This window comes from Triturus cristatus, chromosome 10, assembly GCF_964204655.1.
Source record: "Triturus cristatus chromosome 10, aTriCri1.1, whole genome shotgun sequence".
In the NCBI taxonomy this organism is placed as follows: domain Eukaryota; kingdom Metazoa; phylum Chordata; class Amphibia; order Caudata; family Salamandridae; genus Triturus; species Triturus cristatus.
The window spans coordinates 312,356,493-312,371,730 of record NC_140593.1 but is presented as its reverse complement, the minus strand read 5'-3'; the positions used below and the strand labels follow the sequence as shown (position 1 = coordinate 312,371,730).

The window sequence follows — 15,238 nt, the reverse complement described above, 5'->3', positions numbered from 1 at the left end:
CGCGCACAGGCCTGTGGGCCTCTAAGTGAACTTAACCTGTCTGTGACACTGCTATAACCGTAAGGTCTTGAGAAATGATGTCACTAGCGTTCATCTCAAACTAGTATTATGCTGATTTCAGTTGAACAATTTCTCCTTGGTTTCTTCAATTGTACTCAAACTGTTCTCAGGATGCGCGGGCATAGATTTCAAAGCAGACCCCTTTGCAACCATGCTCTTCAGGGACAGACTCAAATCCATTTCTGTTGTTTTTTCTCACAGTGTTTGCTGTTCCCTGGGACTCTCCCTGGTCAAAAGTGGTCCAAAGCTGTAGGCAGTGCTGGATCCAAGGGGTTCAACAATTCTTCCGAAAGGGGGTCCTCTTCAGTCCCCCAGCCTTCTTGTTTCAAAGTAGTCGTACTCCTAATCCTACATTAAAAGAGTTTTCCACCAGAGAATGGTGAGGTTTCTTCCCCCTATCAAAGTACCATTTCCCACACAAACCTAGGCTATATTATGTTGTGCAGCAAAGCGTTCGCATGAAGCACTGCGCGTTGTGTTTCCATGATTGGCCTATCACTGCCCCTACCCCAGTGCTTAATTTGAGCCGGTGCTTTCCGGTGCTCAGCACCTGCACTCAATCATCAGCACCGGCGCTTGAGCAATAGTTAAGGACCCATTCATTTTTGGTGAGCACAGGGAGATTTAGTGATTCGTCCAGAATCACAGCATGTTGAGCCCACGCTGAGGCTCGAAGCTGGCTCCCCAGCTCCAAAGTCGGCAGCTTTGGCCATTACGCTACATATCCTCCCCTCTTGTAGTATTTGTTGGTTCTATGTTAGCCAATGCCAACAGGGAAAATGGGCTGGTCGAAACTGCCTCATGATGAGAGCCCCGGCACTTCTTATTTTACAAATTAAACACCGCCCTACCCCCAACCCAGAGACTACCTCACCTCTCAATTTCCTGACCAAAGTGAGGGACTCTCCCTCCCTGCACGTGTCTGCCTTCTCCCCTCCGCACGGTTTTAGACAGCGCTCTAATTACGCCGGGAGTTCTGCCTAACTGAGTGCTGCTTTCATTTGGAGAGAATCCTAATTAAACGTCACTCCAGGCGTCCAGACTTTCCACCCGCACAACCTGATTCCAAAAGTTTGTAGGAAGACAACATTTTAGAGCATTTCTAAAAATAATTGTGATATTTGTATTACATACAATACAACTCAGGTTTGCACATGAATTTCACTGCATCCCCCACGTATTCGTCTTTCATGCCACGTGAACAGTCCTTGCACACTTGTACCATGGAATAAAAGTAAAATAGGCCACTCGTTATTTTACAAGCAGTGGAAGGAGCATGCAGTGAAACGGTGATTGGCTGTCTTTCACTGCCCAGCGGTCATAAATGCCAGCAAGTCAAGTCCATAAAATAAATCTGAGGGAAGTATCTGCAAAAGGCGTAATGTTTGCAGAAGGGGCATAGAGGGGGGGGGGTTTCAGCTCCTCTCATGAAGTCCCTTGTCTTTCAGCGGTTCTTGCGGATTGTCGGACTAAACAGGAAATCTTTTTTTCTTCCAAGATATCTACGCTTGGATGTGTCCAGTAGTGGTGGAATCTCAAGCCCCAATACCGTGCCTTTCCATGTCTAGACCCAGTATTTCTGTTTTATTTCACAGTCTTTGCTTTTGACATGCTTGTGTTTTTGATGTCCTCTTTTCTTTACTTAATACTGTGCTTCTGTCAGTTAGTGTGTCTGTCATTATTGTTATGGCTGCTTATCCCTGTAGCCATTTCTTTCTTCGCTCTCGCGCTCCTTCCTATTTCATTCTATCCTGCTGACCACTGCCTTACTTTCCCCAGCCTCTGTTTTTCGCAGTCCTCCCTTTTTAGCCAGTAAGACACATCACAACATGCTCTCACTGCTAAGATGTGTGTAAAACATGCGGCCAATTATTTTTAATCCTGGCAGGGCCAATTCATCCTTCTGAGGCCAAAGATTGAGTACAATTAGTTCAGGTAATGATAAAATACTCTTCTTCACAGAACTACAAATTGGCAAGCACTCTATAAAATCAAATTCACACTATTCGTTTCTTTCTTGCTGTTGTGCGTTTACGCACATTTCATACGTTCACCTGACACGCTACTTGTGCTTGACCGTATGGTACAGCTTAGGACACTGATCTCCACTGGAACGATTATTCTGCAGCCAGTGGGCCCAATTTGTAGCAGAAACAACGCAGGACGTTTCTCTTTTTGTAATGTATAATGCTGACTTCATTAGTTCTGGCCCATCAGTGGGTTTCCTTTTGGGTCTGTGACCATCTCGAATTTTGAATGCTGGTAACTGTATGTGTTCTGTCGTGTCCATCTTACATGTGGGGATGCTGCCTATAGGTGCTTACCACCTGGTAAAGAAGAGTTTTTATTCATAAGTACGACCCACCGTCTGGCACTAACAAATGATTCATAGAACCTTTGAGCATTAAAAGATTGCTGTTGTGTTAAGCCAGAAATGTGCTGCGTTTTACCAAAATATCCTGATATGTTGGCTTAGAAATGACACTATGGGCAGATTTACTTAGAATCACGCAATCCAGTGCAGCAGGTCAAATTGCTGTGCTGCGCTGCATGAATAGGGGAAAGCTGAAAAGTGCCATATATATTAAGATGTGGCGCTCCTGAACTCTCTCCTTGCGCTGATGCACTTGTGGCCGCCTAGTGCCAATGCAGCCAGGATTGTTTTTGTGCAGAAAGGTACATCTTCCGGCACAAAACAAACCATGAGGCATATTCTTCTGTCAATATGTGCTGCAGAATGTAGCACACCTAGAAAGAGGAAGTAATGAAGAGAAATAAACATATTTATCCTTGTTATGCCTCACAGGGGCAGGCGTACCATTTTGACTCATTCCCAGGTTAGATAGCTTTTGTAAATCTGGGAATGCCCCAGAATCGATGGGTGAATGCATGGGAACACCCATGGGCCACCCCTGGAATGCCTTCCCAATGCAGGGTAACATAAGGCAGAGCTGTTGCTTTGTATTTACGAAACCACGTAAAGAGGCTTTGCTTGGCTTAGTAAATGCAAAAAAGGATTTTGCATCATGCTGTGTCAAACAAAATGTTGTAACACCGAATGAAAACCTTAGTAAATCTGCCCCTGAAGGCCACAGTTATGCAAATTTGATGCAGGGCAATCCACCAAGACAACTTGTTGTGCTGCGTCAAATGGAGAGGGCAGGAACGTGCCACATTTAAAAACATATGGCACATTCCTGTTCACTTTGTGCGCTGGCGCAGTTGTGGCTGCCAAAAGTCACTGCAGACTCCCTTGCGCCATGGAGCAAGGGTGTTTGCGTTACAGTCAGGATTGTTTTTGCGCAGGACGGGACACCATCCTGCACAAAAGTAATCCTCTGGGGCTTTTTCCTCCTTCTAGGTATGCTGCAAAATGAAGGACACTTAGAAAGAGATAAAAACATGGAGTAATAAAGATATTTTTCTTTGTTACGACTCTTCTGGGAAAGCGTACCATTTTGAAGCATTTCCAGGTTTACTAGCTAGTAGTAAATCTGAGAATGAGCCAAAATACATGGGTGGATGCATGGGAACACCCACACTCCACCCATGTAATGCCTTCCAGGTGCAGAGTAACGCAAGGCAGCGACTTGCGCTGTGTTACTCCAGATTTACTATACCACACAGTCACGTGAGGTGGCTCTGCATGGCACAGTTAATCTAACTTAAGGCATGCGTTGCCCTTGCATCACCTTACGTGACGCAAGGGCAAGTCAAGCCCTCGATAAATCCGACCCTGAGTTCTTACCTCCTCCAGTCCTCCTACCCCAATCCACATTGTATGACTAAAACCGTAGTTTCTTGTATCGCCCCGGTCCCTTCCTGCTCTGTTCTCCAACTTCTAATTGGCACATATTGCACCAACAATGATTGAAAAGCGTCTAATTCAAAGCTTTAAAGCTTTGGCTGTTGGATGAAGCACTTTTGGATATGAGGCAGGCTTGTCTCGCACCATCATCAACATTGTTTGCTCATTGTGGCGAATTTTGTATGCTTTTCTTATGAGTGTATCCCAGCTTTTACCCATAGATGGCGATGTGCACCATACAATGGAAGAGTACTTTGATCATTGCTAATACTGAACACAACACAGATATCGAAACAAGGAATTGTGTAATACTGTTCATCCACGTTGATGGTGGACTTTCAATCAGAATGGGAGTTTTATTTTCCCTTTCCAGATTTTTGAATGGTGGCGACTGAGGGTGCAGAGAACTGAGATGCCAACCACGGTTTACTGGGGTGTTTAAAAGAAAGAAATCCCAAGCTCCTGCCTTTGCTACACCCTGTTCTTTTCAAAAGTGCCTGAGACCAGAGCGAAGGATCCTGACCTCTTCTGTGGGTGCCCAGCAGTTATCAGAGGAGCAGAAGCTGTCAAATAGTATATTTTGGAAAGAAATCATTAGTGCATGGCAATAGCATTGTTCCTATTTTATAAACAAAACATTTTTTTAATAAAAAAACAGATGTTTTTCTTTTTCAAGAACTGCAGCACCTGCTTGAAAAGAAGAGTTAGCTGCTCACTGTAGTGCCTTTTTGCAGGCACAGGCACCGGGAGTGCTGGCTTCCAGGCGCTAGTAGTGTGACATTTCTCCAGTTCTTCTTTCTAGTGGACTTTGAAGTGGGGATCGTGCCAGCTTCCTCCGTCAGCGCCTTCTCTATGCTAGAGGGCTCCAACAGTGCCCCTTCCATGACACAGGACATCAGTGTGTGCTTCTTTCAGCAGTACCTTCTCAGCAATTTGGCATTCAAGTTAGTGTCATTTTGCACCTGCATAGCCTTCTCGTTGCTGGAGGATTCAAGCAGTGTGCCTTTCCTCCAGTAATGCCTCGTCACTGCTTTAGTGAACCAATAATGTCAACTTCTTGGACAGTGCCTACTCAGCGGTGGAAGTCTCCGGAAGTGTGCCCTTCTTCCACTAAGGCCTTCTCACTGCTACAGGATCATAGCTGCCAAGGTTTCAGATTGCCATGTGTGACATTTTCATAATTTCGGTCTATTTAGGAGTGACATTTCAACAACTATGAGTGACACTTTCTCAGGAGCAAAATCAAGCAATAAAGACGAGGTACACATAACAAATATCAGAAATTACACGAATTTGAGCAATGATAAGGCCAAAGAAGATTTTAAAACTGCTGCAAAGCACCAGTAATCGAGTGGCAGTAACATGCACTTGTGTGTCGAGGTCAGGAGGTGGAAGACAGGCATCAGTCTTCCTATAATTTTACTCAGCCAGCGCCGGGCGGCAGCAGCCTTTACTGGAGCCTGGTTTGTCGAGAAAGTTACCAGAATGTTTAAAAAAAACAGTTTAGTAGGCATGTATAAATAGAGAAGCAGTACCAGAGTTGCTAGCGCTACAGAGGCCCCCAAAATGGATCTGCTCAGCTGATTTAACTGACCAGTTCAGAGTCCCACCAAACTGTTGCTTTCGTTTTGCAGTTAAGTCGTTATTTGACAACTCCAGGCGGCGTTCGAGCAGTCATTTGTGCCTCCACCCACCCGACCAAATAGAAGGCAAGTAAATGCCAGAAAGGAATACAACACCGATATCTGCTTAAGGCCGACACTGTGGCAATGCCAATGTAAATCCTTACTGGGCCGCGTGAGATTTTAGTGCTGTCAACCATAACTGGGCTGAAAACCATTCACACGAAGATGACGTGTACGCTGGGCATACACTGAAAAATCGGAGTTCCCATAGGAAGTTATCGCTCATAAACAGGTAGTCACAACTAACGCCAAGTCTTTCTGCTTATCGGTTAACAGGCAGAGGTTTACATCACATTGTTGCAACAGCGTATGTAAACGATATGATGACAAGTGAATCGGTGACGTTGCCAGCCTGACTTGAAGATGGCAGACTTCTTAGCAGCTTGTACCATAGTGAGTAGACGCACTACTTGCTTAGCGGTCTTTTAAAAATACATGCCATGCCCGTAAAAAACCCCAAGGTGCAACCATAACTTAGTGTGCTGGGAGGTGACCAATACCAGTACTGTGGTTGTCCACTGTAGTCACGAGTCTATACTGGGGCTGTGCTCGCTTTGCAAGTGGCAGCCACTTCTTTTCTCCCCCCTTTTGTGTTTTGTACGGCTGGACAGGGGATGGTGTGTAACCCCGCAGCCAGCTGTTTATAAAGTGATCGCAGCTAGCTGTGACAGGTGCATAAGGATATATGTACACTGGGTGAGGGGCAAGGCAGCAATGGAGTGAAGGAAAGTGGGGTTAAGTATCACCACCCTGTGGGCAAAAGTCCCCTTCAACTAAAAAAAATTGACCTATAGTCTAGACTGATTTAAATAGATAGCTGCGCGCTGATGTAACGAAGGATAATTATTTCAGTTTACCTGTTAGCGGTGGGGGGCAAGTTGTGCTGAGTGAGTCGGCGCCAGTCCAGTCTGCAGGAAGCACTGTCTCTCTGAGCGCCGGGGGGTCCAGCGGGCCGGCGGTCACCTGAGCGCCCGATCACGAATCATGATGCCTCTTATGTTGATGCCGCGTGGCCATGATGATCATGCTGACTCAGGTGGTCGTCGATGCTGTGCCGTCCCGCCGCTGCCGGTCCAAAACCAACGCCTGGTTAATTTATATATTATATAATAAATTATTGCCTCTGGCTGCGCAATCAGCAGCACACTCTGACTTTCTCAGACTCACTGAGAGGGACCTGCGACCGCAGGTCACATCCCCCCCAGGCTGCCATAGCCTGTAACGCGGCATTGGGGCAACGACTCTGAGGGCAGGCCCCGTCCGGGGGTCTCCTATTGGCCAGTCAGAGACTCAGTGTGTGTGTGACAGCAGCGAGCACTGCGCAGCGGATGGGAATTTCAATGCAGGGCCGCAGCAGGGCAGAGATTGTAACATTGTAGCACAGCGAGCTGCGTGCAGGATGATCTTTAACTGTTTCTGAGCATGCTGGCAGCCGCAAGTGAAGTCTGCTACGGCCCTGGCCAGGCACACGGCACACAGGTGTCAGAGGAACTGGCGCACATGCTAGCACCAGGCTGGCGTAGGCAGCCGGTTTCAGCGCTGCCAGCAGCGTGCCGGTCAGTGGCAAAATGCGTGACAATGCATTTCAGTGCGGTGATGCGGGAACACAACACTGAATTGCGTTAGCGTCACGCCTGATGCGTGACACTTGGCAGGCCTGCAGGATCCCAGGTAGCATTTGCTTTCCCAAGCAGAGCACGTACTATCTCTTCTAGGATATCCCTTCCCTATTCCCAGACGTCTAGTGTTCCGCATGCCCACGGACGATAAGAACATTCATTTATCTCCCATTCTGGAATCTCTTTCAGGAAATACCGTGCATGCTGAATTATCAGACAAAATGTGGGGTGTTAATATGCACACTTACTAGAAACACAAACAAGGAGTCGCAGAACTCCTTTAACACAGCGGAATTACGCTCTCTGAGGCAAATTCGCAAAGGCATTTACAAGTATGTGTAGTAGTACTCCGGTAGTACTTACCTCATGTACTCACTCATAAATGCAATTCACAATAGTGTTTATGGAGACCTTTGCCTACACCCATCCTATACCTTGTGTGAGAAATTTTCTACACTAGTGGAAGTACACTAGTGGAAACAACTACGCCACATACGTCTACATTTTAGGTGTAAAAGTGGAAGCCCTAAAAGCTAATGGTTGGGAAATGGGGTGGGAAAATTAAGGAAGGGCACACAGTACATGTGAGAATACAAACAAAGGTTAGGGTTGCTATTCAAAGAGGATCAAATCTACTCCAGCGAGGCCTCGGAGTAAGTTACAAATAACATATGGCCACTCACAGGCAATGCAAAGAAATCGTGCTAAAACCATTGCAGGTAGAGAATTACACTATGAGCATAAAAACACCCAAAAAAAAAAAAAAAATACATGAAAGGTAAAGAATGGCCATTTAACTTTAGATTGGTGACACCTATACAAATCACAAGTGTAAAAATATATTTTTTTTTAAATGAAGAAAGGAATACAATTTATGTAAAACAAATCATATAGTTTTAGACATTGCTGACACCAACACAGATAACACTGTAAAAATATCAAAAAAGAAATAAAATGAAGGTAAATAAATGGTGAGATAACTGCCTCTTTCCTCGTTGACTTCCATCCAGTACCCATCGCAGTGGTACTCAGTACTGGTTCATCTGGTGACTCAGGGGCACTGTTGCAGGCCGAGCCGGCCCTTGCTCAGATAGCGCACTGGGATGAAAGAAAGTCGGCGCCCTCCCTGCAGCTAGTGAATACAATGAGACAGCAGGTGCCCGTTTTCTGTTTGCCTGTCAGCCACACATCCAAGCAGTGATTGGCCTCTTAGCTTGAACATGTCAAGCTGTAGGTGGTGCAAATCGTTTTTGGTCTGTCGCGGCACGGGGTGAGGGCTGATGAAAAGGGGGCACCTACGGCAAGTAAAATTAAAGCAATTTAATCGGAATCATTAGAACCATGTAAGAGGGGTGTTGCTGTCTGCAGGGCTTTAATGCAGACAGCTCCATACAGATTGGCGCCCTGGTCCTGGACTAAATCCGCCCACGCCAAAAGGAGGCCTTGATTATAGGGTTTCGGTTTGAACCACAATTGTTAAAAAAAAAAAAAAAAACACCGGCGGCACTATCTACTTTTACATTGGAAACCAAAACCACTAACATTCACTGGATTTATACTGCTTTGCCGCCACCTATTGACAAAGTAGTATAAGCGCCGCGTCAAAATGAAGAGATGGTAAACCGATTTCCTATGCAGTTTTATTCTAAATATTTTTACTCCCGACTACGAGTCCCAGTTTTAGCTACTGGTACCTCTGTTCCCTATTTCTGGTCAATGAGGGCGGAGGGCGTGTTGCACTCAGCAACAAGGCCGGAATGGGAACCACAACCGGCCCTGGCAAAGTGCTCAGTCGGTCCCCCCCACACCAACCCTCCCCCTCCCACCTCCCCTCCCCCCCCCTCCCTTTGGGGGTGCCGCCAAGCTCGGTTTTCGGCCGATTTTGTTTAATGGACTGGTGTGCCTCTGCTAAAATTAAAAGGCAGCACGGCCTGGTGTCCGGGCTAGGCGCACTTTACATCCACGCACCAAGCAACATAACTACGGGCCATATTATTAGCAAGAAACGGCGATAACATTATCGCTGCTTTAGCGGCAGGAAACTGCCGCTAAAGCGGCGATAATGGGCTTGACAATATGCCCTTCTGAATTCCCATAGAAGCCCAGGTTCGTTTCCTGCCACTAAAGCGGCGATAATGTTATCGCCGTTCCTTGATAATAGGGCTCTACATTAGTTGTGAAAACAATGGAAACGTACATGAGCGTTCTATATGATGTTTGATTCTTTGTTAGCCGCTCATCGTCAGTGGACAATTCTCTCTGAACTCCATTAAAACCGTGAGAAAAGTGAAGGAAAAATACACATAATGCCAGAAGAGTATTCTAGGAGTGCGCGCTGTCTCATAGCAACGCCCACCCCAGATTTCACGGTTGGCTGCTCTCACGGAGCATGATGCTTGCTAGGACACAGAAAGTGCCGTAACTACCAGTCTTCTTGACAGCGCGGTGCATGACAGCGCGGCGCAGGGCAGCAAATGTTTATATTTGAAAATCTGTGAGACTTACTTATTACCGTCTGTTCATTTTGGGCTCAAACAAGAGCCCAAATAGCAAATGTCACTCCATTCAAACACATAATTCAGCTTTCTCTTTAACAATTGACAACACTTTGGAATTGTTTCAATCGGGCCTTGGCATTATTTTTGTATTCGAGGAGATGCTGATTTATAAGACTGAAAAAAGCATCAACTTCTGCACAGTCTGTGATGACAAAATGTTTCAACACTGATAACCACAAAAAAACTGGAATTCATAAAAAATAAATACTGAAAGCACGAAATACCAACACTGTATCGTAACCTGGTGATACCAATCATTGTTGCTGGCATTATCCACCGAACCACTAACTGCTTCGTCTTTGTTCATCAACTGCTTCACCCATACCAACCCCCAGCCTCTTATCTACCAAGTAAAACAAGCATTGACAAAGCCAGTAGGTCTTTGCCGTGAAACATGTTAACTTCATCAATTCTTTTTTTTTTATCCTAGTTGGCTGCTGTTATTATAAACACATGCGTTGTTGCCATCTTTGAACGGGACTGGTTTACAAAGGCAAAAATGCATTTAAAGATGGCCACCATGGATGCACGCATATCTATAGCAGGAGTCCTTTAAAGCATTTATCAATTTTTTATGAAACCCCATTCAAAGATGATCACTTTGGATGTGGGCTTCTGCAGCAACGATCTGAGAATACATTTTGTTTCATTTTAACAAATTCTGTTCAAATGTGGCTCCTATGGATGCAAAAGCTTTTACTGCTGACATCTTTTAATGGGATTTATGATTTGTTACAATACAATAAAAGTAATTTTAAGATGCCTGCCATGCCCTCTTAGAATGATCAAAAAGCTATTTTAAGATTTCCACCCGCTGGCAGCATGAAGGGTGGTGAAAAATTAGCAAGTGTGTTAGGGGAGCAAGAGGAACCTATGCAAGAGTGGGAAAGAGGTTAAAAAGAAGGGGTGAGAAGTGAAAGAGAGGGGAAGAGGGCGCAGGGTCTGAAGTCAAGAGTTGAAAAATCCATTAATCAATCAAACCACTCAGACTGAAATGCTCCTGAGTGGGACAAACACTACAGGGAGGAAAATCATCAAATCAGGAGCAGTAAAGTGAGACAGTCAACAAAGTCATCCAGTCATGAGCAAGGGGGTGGCCCAAAGCCCACTTTATTTATAGGTAATGTATTGGAAATAATAGTTCTCCAACACACAGCTAAAGCTGTCGCAATGTAGGCCTAAAAAGCATTGGAAGCTCCATGGACTGACATCCTGCTCTAAATAATCATCCATAAAGAAGGCAAAAGGAATAAAGAGATTTAGTCACAATAACAATCAAAAACACCAATATATTTTCTACCCTCACAAAATGAAATAAAGCAGCTGAGGGGATATACTGCTGAAAGGATGTCACCCCTCCCATATATTCCATGATACTCCTGATGAAGACCGCATAAAGATACAACGACGGCCCAAAGCATGTCGGCAAAAGGAGAGGTCACATTTCCGATATACACATTCAATCACTGGTCAGACACCACATTTGCTTTGCACTTTCAACTGGGCCAATGCTTAATTTATAAACAAAGAAGTGCCAGGTCCCTTGTTAGGAGGCCACTGCAGCTTGCACCAACGATTGCTCCCACTAGCGCTGCCAATGACAGAACTATCACTACTAGCCATCACACCCATACAAGTGTGACAATTCAGACTTTAAATATACATTACAATGATGCCACCCAAGCTATTCTTATAGCTTTGGGTGGCAGGTATTAGTCATTTTAATGAATATGTAATTATCAAACAACAGCTGTTAAGACGAACAGCGCCACCATGTGGCAGGCTGTCATAGAGCTGGTGTTGGCACTAAGGTCTAACACAAAATAAAAGTACGGTGACAGTGATTCAAAGAACAGTGTAATCAGCACCCCAAAATTATTGGCTCTGACACGTATGTAGACTGTGCAAGACTTAAACCTTAGATCCTATCTGTAGAAATCATCCTTAATGGAAGAGGAAACCTCACACACTTTTTAGTGTTATGCTTCATCATAGGAGTTCCCTCCCCACCCTGGTAGGACAATACCACCAGGGCGGACTCAACCTCCTCGAAGACTGACTAGATAGGGGGGAGTTCTTGCATAAATCTTACTGGACAACACCATATAACAGGGGATCCAGCTGAATATTTAAAAATACCTTAGTGTCCCTGGGGAACGAATACTTTTATTTAGTGGAACACTAGGTATTGTTAAAAAAGCAAAATAGGTTGGGTAATAGAGTACAATGACTCACACCCAACTACTTGCCAACATGTTTCTGCCCATCATTAATAACCTGAAAGGTCTGGGGCATTCGTCAGGGCATGTGGATCCCTATGGGTGAAATATTTATAAATACTCTTCTATTCAGACTAATTAGGTTTTGTCACGGAGGAATCCTAACTTTGGTCCTACCACACTATCCTACCTATTAGTGATTACGTTGAAATTAGCAACCTAAATTAGAAAAATACAAAAAGGAATAAAATAAAACCGGATACAAGGATTACCGAGGTTACCTGCTAATAAATATAGTGAATAATATGGTCATTAAACAACTAGGGACGTCTAGGGTCGTGCTTGTACAAGTGCTCTTTAAAAACGTTCTTATAAAAACAAAGGAAAATCCTATGTAGTCTATAGTGCTATGGCTAACAGCCCATGTTCACGTATTTCCTTAATTTTTAGCATGGTGGACATTACATTAGAGTATTAGTGTATGTCCCTTACCCTTGATTATAGGGGATACCAGCATCATGGTCACAGAGGAGGTGGGGTCCTTTATAGTCACCCACTAATAGAAAGGAAACCATAACAAAGAACAAATGTAAATCAATAGGTCGATGTGGAGGATTATCAACCATCTCACTCATATGTTCGTGATTTATATCGTTATTCTGAATTATGTATTCGATTTCTCAGACATTATTCTTTATTAGAAAAACAAAATTTGAATTGCCATCGGTGTTCAGAAACTCTTGACACAATCTCTGTTGTTAGCACCGGTTTTCTAATTTGTTTAAGTGGAGATAATGCTAGGTTGATTGATAGTGGACCATTGGTTTTTCAGTTTCTACCATCTTTACCAGTTATATTTATATGAGTGGCTTGAGTCTCTCTTAACTGGCTGGTGAAGGGGACCTTATCAAAGGTTTTAAACATATACCAGAAAATCATGTCATTGTGTATACCTCGTAGATAAAGCGAATTGAGACAAGCCAATGCTGTTCATCACCCACTGATAATAGCAGAGACGCTTCCGGTATATATTTTGGTGTAGCGGTATGCTACTGTCTATCAAGAACACACGCAGGAATCAAACGTTATAGTTCTTAAGTATTTGAAAGGACTACAGATTTGTCTCTAACCATGTTATATACAGGTAAAGTGATTGGCAAAGAGAAGTCCACCCACACATTATCTCAGACCCACTTATTTAGTCAAAAGGAGCGCCCATCCTCATTACCTACTCCAGCCCCCACTCTGTGCCGTGGTACGACTGGCAGCAGGCAGGATGGATATTAGATAGGCGCTTCGGTGTCCGCATGTTGTTCCATCGGCGTGGAGCCGGAAATGCAATGTTCGTGTGACCTGGAAGCAGTCCCTGGTCCCGTATGCTCATGGGGGTAGTAGTCCTGCGGTCAGGATTGTATCTGTTCATCACTTACCAAGTTGAGCAAGTGTGACTATCTCAAAAAGGGCTATGATGGACACTTTTATTGAATATAGAATTTCTTTTTACAAAGAAGAGAGTGTTCCCTCTTGATTTTGTGATGTATAAATATCTAGTCAAGTTCATGTAATTGAAAGCAAAGCCGGGTTAATATTTTACACTCATTACCCATAGGACTCCTACGATGAAGCATGACACTAAAAAGTGTGTGGGAGGTTTCCTCTTCCATTATGGATGACTTTCTACAGATAGGCATCTAAGGTTTAAGTTTTGCACAGTCCACATACATGTCAGAGCCAACAATTTTGGGGTACTGAGTACACGGTTCTTTGAATCACTGTCACCGTACATTTATGTTGTGTTAAATGTTACGTGAAGGGACGTACGGTGCCATACCCTTTTCTTCTCCCTAATTGTGTTTCCATTCGTTGGCCCTAAAGTGCCAGTGCTGAGCACTGGAAACCACAGGCTCAATTTAAGCACTGACCTGAGCCCGTTAATTCTTTCTACATCAATGCTTTTGCACGTCCTCGGGATCATATTTAGTTGCACATGTTCTCCTGCAGTGTTCATCGCGGCAGGATCCCAGATTGGTATTGCATCCAGTTTCAGCACTGGGGAGCTTTTGGTATTCCCTTATGTACCCATATGATTGGTCCTCCAAAGTGCTTTGAGGCCACACTGCAGTGGGTAGCAGCGCTTTATGAAAATCTCAAATAAAATAAAAAATAATTAATACCTCTATAAACAACAAGTCTACGAAAGAGAACTTTAACATCAAAAGCTTCAAAGTGTGACCTAATCTGAGCCACTCATAACCTGCACGAAACAGCCTCTTGTGGACCTCAGTAGTAAAACTGAACCAATACAGGTTTGACTGGACTCGTACAATATTGCCACAACTGCACATAATTAGTAACCGTGTTGTAATTAATTATTTACTAAATTCCACTACAGCACACTTTTTCTCCACTGTGATTTACAATTTTGCAGTAAGTCATTTTTCCACATCTTTGGTCGCTAGGTAATGACTAGTAAATATAGTGCAAACAATTTTTCCATATTACAAATACAACCATATCAAAGTACATCAGTGGCTTTGCCAAAGAAAGGATGTATATCACAGATAATGACTAAGAAACAATTGATACCCCTAAACAAACGGAAACCTATGCCCAAGGACAAAGCTTCGGTAAGACAATAGCTCTCCAGAATCATTACTAAATAATGCATGTTAACCTCTCAGGCACATGCTGGTTTCCTGTTATTGCAAAAATGCCCTCTCCCCCTGCGGGGTGGTAGGGCTGCTCGCCACTCTACGTCGCCCAGATCCACATACTAGCGAAGCTGACCAGTAGGTTAGGTAGTAACTACATACGGTGTGCATCCCAAGCGACATATCCAATTCCCATTGCTGGGAGGCTACGTCAATGAGCTGAACACTCGCCACTGACAAATGTGGTGTTCTGGAGGTCATGAGTTCAAAGCCAAGCAAGGTGGGCTCAGCCTTCCATTCTTCGAAGGGGGGCCAATTATTACCATACATTGGTAAACTGTAGCATCTCTTATTCACAATGCTTAGAGATGGCATTGCAGCTGTATTTAGCACTGTACGAAAGCACGTTATTATTGCAACCAACTACACAAAGTCACTAGAGTAATTAATTAAAATCTGCCACATTTTTGTCACACCGAATATTCTTGTATTTAATGATGAAAGTGATTGTAGCACTTCAGTTGTTAAGCTAATAAAAAGATTTGTAAAAAACAAAAATCTGCCACATTACGAAATAAATACATTATTATTAATTTTATATTGGTAGCTGTTTTCTAGATCTGAAATAGCGGGCAGAA

The 15,238-nt window shown here is 44.0% G+C and overlaps 1 protein-coding gene across 3 annotated transcripts in view; it reads right to left on the bottom strand.

Annotated features, from left to right (window-relative positions):
- ADAM22 (ADAM metallopeptidase domain 22) overlaps positions 1–15,238 on the bottom strand; it is a 1,168,071-nt gene that overhangs the window by 542,503 nt on the left and 610,330 nt on the right. The window lies entirely within an intron of this gene.